Below are 6,569 nucleotides of genomic sequence, written 5' to 3' on the forward strand. Positions count from 1 at the left end.
CTCTGAATACTTTCTCCCTTCCTTGCCCTGTGCATTTCTTCCATTTGGCTTTTCTTGAGTTGTGTCCTTTATAACAAACTGGTAATAAGCTGTTTCCTGATAGTGATGGAAACAGGCCTCAAGTCTTTGCAATAGCTCAGGATTCTGGTTAATATGCCTTTCTCTGGATGTGTCTCCAATTAAAGGCTTTTGGGAGTTTTGCTTGAGTCTTAATTCTAGTGGAATGTCTACACCATGGGTGATGACTTGGATCCAAAGCCAACTGATAAGAATCCTGTATTTAAATATTACTCACATTCTAACACGGACATTAGCTTGAGGAGTTTTTTCTTTGATTTAGAAGGAAGGTATGTCAGATCCTTGAAGGCCTTCCCCAAGGCATATCTTGAATGAGTATCATTTACTATTGTTCTGATTATGAATATAAACTATGACTGATGAATATAAGTTATCAATAGCTGTAATCATTGCTTGGATTACTGTTCTCTGATGATTTTGGCATGTGGAGTTGTTACTTAAGAGAAGTCTGATATTAAAGGGATTATTTTATTCCAAATACTTCTTGCATAAACTTTGGTTCAGCCAGCCTGCTTTACTCATCTATACAACATTAATTGCCTCCCATGTGCTGGTCCTTTGTGTTAGTTACTAGAGTAAAACTAGTATCTGTGAGATGCTTTGGAGTTTATAAGGAACTTTTACATTTGTCACAGAGGTAGAGCAGAGCAGTTAAAAGATGGACTCAGGTCAGACAGCCCTGGATTGGAATCACCACTTACAGTTATGGGACCTTGGATGAGTTAGATGATAATCTGTTTCTCAGTGTCCATAATAATGATAATGATAATAATAATAATAATAATAATAATAATTCTGTACCTATCTATGGGGGTTAGTGTGCCCATTAAGGGCATGCATGGAAACTTCAAGCCCAGAGCTTGGTTAACAGCAGGCTGTCAGTTCAAACGGACAACAAACAACTTTGCTGTAGTGTCAGGTAATATTGTTATTGTTTTTAGTGACCTGCCCATGGTCACATACAATCAGCAAAGGTCACACAATCAGCAAAAGACAGAGGCAAGCCTGGAATCCAGATTCGTTCCTTATGGTATGTAAAAGGCTGACTTTATTTTTATGTATTTATTTTCTACTTTTTTATTTTAAGAGAGAGAGAGAACGAATAAGCAGGGGAGAGGCAGAAAGAGAGGACAGAAGATCCAAAGCAGGCTCTGTGCTGACAGCAGACAGCCCAACAAGGTGTTTGAACCCACAAACTGTGAGATCATGATCTGAGCTGAAGGTGGGCGCTTAACCGAATGAGCCACCCAAGCGCCCCTAAGGCTGACTTTTTAGTACACACACACACACACACACACACACACACGCACGCATCAAAATAACAAATGGGGAATAATCTATCCAGTGTTTAGTAACTGCCTTGTTTCCCAGCCCAGTGTGCCAAAATCTTTAAAATTTCCCAGACTTAGGACTAAAAATATAGGACAGGTTCTGCCAGGCATGACAAAAGAGAAATTATTATTCTTGCCATAGCTTCACCTGCATGATGGGGCTAATGAAACTGCCTACTAGTTAATGTAAGAATTAATTACATCTTTGCAATGTGCTTTGAATTTCTGAAGATGCCACTTATGTGGCAGGCAACCCATTAGGATGGTGTTCCTGCATGACTGTTGTGACAGATGATATTTGAGTCGTCAGCCCCCCCCCCCCCCCCCCCAACGTCTGTCAGCATTACTCTGAGGCGCAGTGCCAATTTTCAGCGCTATAGGCAATATTGTGCTCTCAATGGCGGTCTCTCCCAAGCGCCCCGCCCCCCCCCCCCCCCACCGTTTCCTTAACATCCTTTTTTAACAGAAACAATAGGAGATATACATCAATATGGCAGGAAAGACAGAGTTAAGGTCTTTTCTAACTATCTTTCTAAAGTTTTTGGCATTGAACCTGTTCCTTTCTGAACAAACCGCCTTTCTACATATTTTGAAAATTAATTTTAGAATATGTAGTACACATAGTTGGGACAAAATTTAAAAGGATAAAAGAACATGTAATAACATGTCTCCTTCCCACTCCTGTCTCCCATCCTCTGAGTTTCCATTTCCAGAGACAACCACTATTTCAAGCAAATATTGTGTGTGTGTTTGTGTGTGTGCTTTCTGTACAACTGTATAATAGCATAGTGTGAACTTTGTACTGTAACTCTTGTGTCCTTGATGCTATATGTTATTAGCATTCTATTTTATAGTGTACAAAGTTATTTTTTTCTAATGAAGGTTGATAGTATTTGACCATATGGATAAGCCATCGTTTAATCAGTTTCATATTGATACTTATTCAGCTATTTCCAATCTCTTGCTATTTAAAAAAATGTGGCAATGACTCTCCTTGTGCATTTTTAAAAAGTTGGAGTCTATCTAAAGCTTAAATTCCTACAAATGTATTTGAATATTACCAAATTGCTTGCTGGAGAGGTTGTACCGATGTATATTCTTGTCAATAATTCATGAGATCACCTATTTCCCCTACACCTCCACAATTTTTCCTAGAACTTAGCCCAATCATTACCTGCATGTTTTAAATGATGACGAGTGTTGATGGCAGTAACACAGGGACTTCCTTACAAGCCAAGCAATTAAATTCTAGAGCAAGCTATTTGGGAGCATTGGGGGAAGTCCTCTATTGAAGATGGCTAAGAATAAGCCACCTTTGTGTTTTATGCCCAGAATAATTTATCACAATATATAGTGATTTTATAAAGATAAACAGAAAAATCCTGAATGTCCATCTAGTCTGATGGTTCTCAAAGAATGGTCGGCAGATAACTTGGATCAGAATCACATGGTGGGAGGGATAGGGTTTGTTGAAAATCCAGATTTCTATTTCTAAAAGCGATATGCTTTCATTGTAAAACATTTCAAAAAGAGAAGCAAAAAGAGAAGAGTAATAATGCTGATGCTGCTTTAAGTGCTAAACCTGAATTTATCTGATTTAAATCTTCACAATCCTCTGAAAGCAGTTTTGCTGTTACTTTTTCCTCTCACATTTTATAGGTGAAGAAACTGAGGCACCATGAGGTTGTCATTTTTACAACATGATAGTGCTAATAAGTGGTGTAACCACAACTTAAACTTTAGTATTTCTAAAGCCTGAAGTTGAATTCCAGAGCATGCACTCTGAATTTTATTTTATTTTATTTATTTATTTTTTAAAGAAATAGAAAACTTTTCTTCGATGATAAATATTTTCTGTTCCAAAAATAAATTAATCTAAAAAGGCAACATTTTGGTTGGTAAGACATTGAGACCGTTAACAAATCCGTGAGTCAAATGGATACGCGGAGCAGTTTCCTTCTGTACTTTTGACAGTTAGTTTGATTTCATTTAGATTTTTGACTTCTCCTAGGATTACCGCTTCATAAGTCAAACTCAGGGAAACCAATCCACCTAGTCTAAAATAAAATGACGTTAATTCTCAATTTTTCTAAGAACTTCATTCCTTCTCACATCTTTTCTTTGTCAGCCCCAGGACTGTTAGCCAATGCTCATTGAAAGGAAATTTTTATCATTTATGGCTGGCAGTATCTGTCTCTCTTTATTGGGTTATAACAAATCAACCTGGCTACAGTTTTGCATTGGGATTCTTTAAAAGATAATACACACGTACTTTTTCATCCAAATTTAGAAATTACATTTGATCAATTAGAACAAAATCTGTAGACAAAGTTGATACCATAATGCTTTTGTTTGCATTAAACTAGAGCAAGACCCCAGCATCCAGAAAGTTTCTGGTCAGTGATAAAGTAGAGCACTGTACCTTGGAACCAGAGAAAATTGATGTCCCAAGTATACAGCTGACCCAAGGCCCTTCCAAATACTTCCCCATTTGGAATTTTCTCCTCTGGTCTCTCTTCCCAGCTCTGCTCATGAAGGTACTGTCTGTTCCTGACAGTCCCATGTAGACATGATTCCTAGGGAGTCTTTTGTTCAGCCGATGGCAATCCTTCTGTGGACTTCTATTACTTGTGTTGGCCCTTCTGTGTTATTTGCCTAGCATTCAGTTCTCTCAAGCTTGTGCACTCTGAATTTTAGAGCACAACCTAGAAATAAATATTGCCAAACATTATGTGTTGTTTTGTTCTTGGTAGATTTTTTTTTGGGGGGGGGGCAGAACCTGTACTTAGTTTCATCAGAGAAACCTTCCTTAGCTTTCCACCTAAACTAGATAACACATTTCCTCTTATTGTATCTTGGATATAATGTGTAGTGGGTACAAGAAGATAGGGAGATGCAGAGAATGGAGCTCAGGCAATATCTCCAAATATTATGTTATTTATACAATGCTCTAGCTTTTAATTAATTAATTAACTAATTAATTAATTAAATTTTTTAAATGTTTATTTATTTTTGAGAGAGACAGAGACAGAATGCGAGTGGGTTAGGGGCAGAGAGACAGGGAGACACAGAATCCAAAGCAGGCTCCAGGCTCTGAGCTGTCAGCACAGAGCCCGATGCAGGGATCGAACTCGTGAAGTGTGAGATCATGACCTGAGCTGTAGTCAGAAGCTCAACCGACTGAGCCACCCAGGCGCCCCTATTTTATTTTTAAATCTTCATTTATTTATTTTGAGTGAGAGAGAGAGAGAGAAAGAAATGGGTGGGAGAGAAAGGGAGAGAGAGAGAGAATACCAAGCAGGCTCCGTACTGTCAGCACAGAGCCCAACTCAGGGCTCAAACTCACAAACCATGAGATCATGACCTGAGCCGAAATCAAGAGTCAGTCGCTTAACTGACTGAGCCACCCAGGGGCCCCTCTAGCTTTTATATCAATATTATTTTATAAGGTTGTACTAATTTATATTCCCACCAGCTTTGTATGAATGAGGGGTTTCTTTATATATTCTTTATGCCTGATACTGATTAGGTCTCCAAATGTATACTTTTATCAGTCTGTGGAATACTTAGTGCCTTTTTATTCTGTAAATACGGTTTCTGTTAATGAACATCAGGGATGTTGTGCTGAAAAATCTTCTTTAAAATAATACATTGTTGTACACACTTCACGGTTTGAAATTTTTTTTTGGTGTGGATGGAAAATCCCATTCTTGCCTGAAGGATCTGAGCTATATGGGTCATCCTGACACACGATTTTCAATCTAGTTGCAAAACTTTAAATAAGGAGTTTTCAGACCCAACATTCCACGTCTAACCTAAATTTGAGATTTCAAAGGGAAGAGGACCCTGAACTTGCTTCTAAGCTCAGGCCTAGGCTTTTTTTTTTTTTTTTTTTTTAACTGGAATTTAACCTAAGCCTATTTTTTTTTTTTTTATATTTATTTTTCGAGAGAGCGCTAGCAGGGGAGGGGCAGCAAGAGGGGGACGGAGGATCTGAAGTGGGCTCTGCACAGACAGGCTGACACCAGTGAGCCCAATGTGGGGCTCGAACTCACAAACTGCGAGATCATGACCTGAGTGGAAGTTGGAGGCTCAACTTACTGAGCCACCCAGGTGCCCCTCAGGCCTAGGCTTGATGTTAACACTTTTACACACAGCATTGCTTTGCTTTGAGCCTATCAAAACACTGCTTCATTTAAATTTCACCAAAATTTTACTTCACCTTTCCTCGCAATCCAATAATGACCCTATTCTTTTTTTGCTTGATGAGATGGTCCAGGTTCCTCTGGAGTCCAGTATCCCTTGCTGCAGAAAGTAAATAAAACTAACTCTGGGCTACAGGCTTGTTTCTAGTGGTCTTTACTGGATGGCTTAATCAATCTTTTTTTTTTTCCCCCTTTTGGCTTAATCAGTCTTAAACTGCAGGACTTACATCTGAAAATAACAGGAACAGTTTTATCTCCCTTTTTACAGATTAAGAATAAGGTGGATTCTCATCTACTTGTAATTAAATCCTGCTTGAGGAATTATATTCATAGTTAAGAATATAACTTTTCTTTCAGTTCCTCTAACATTCCAAGCTAACAGGAGTGGCTGTTTTCTCTGCAAGGAAAACTCCCCAGTTCTTGCCTGGGGGGTGGGGGTAGTTCAGCTCAAAGGACACTTCATCCAGGTTCTCCTTGACCATTCTCATGTAAAGTAGTCATCTTTCCCCACGTTTCCCCGCTCCCACCCCGTCACTCTACTGCATCATCCTATTTTATATTCCTTTTTTTCCCCACTCTCTGAAATTATCTTTCGCACTTATTAGTAGTTGTCTAACCCCTCAGAATGTAAGCTCTAGGAGAGAAGGTACCACAACAGCTCTGATAGTCGCAGGATCCTCGGTGTCTAGAACCCTACCTAGAACCCTGGCACTTAGCCCTCAACAAACATTTGTCAAATGAAAGAACAGATGAGGAACTATGTACTTTATTTTCCTCCTTCCTTTTTAAACACCATCCAAGAGCACCCACCTGGATTACAACTCCGGCTTGAACTAGGTAGTAGGCGTTAAGCCTCGCCATTGGCTGGAGTATTTGCCGTTGTCCCTGGCAACCACTGTTTCCCACCAGTTGTGCCTTCGCCCCGCTTGGCCCCGCCCCGTACCGTCCTTCCCCC

Source organism: Lynx canadensis, chromosome F2, assembly GCF_007474595.2.
Source record: "Lynx canadensis isolate LIC74 chromosome F2, mLynCan4.pri.v2, whole genome shotgun sequence".
Lineage (NCBI taxonomy): Eukaryota > Metazoa > Chordata > Mammalia > Carnivora > Felidae > Lynx > Lynx canadensis.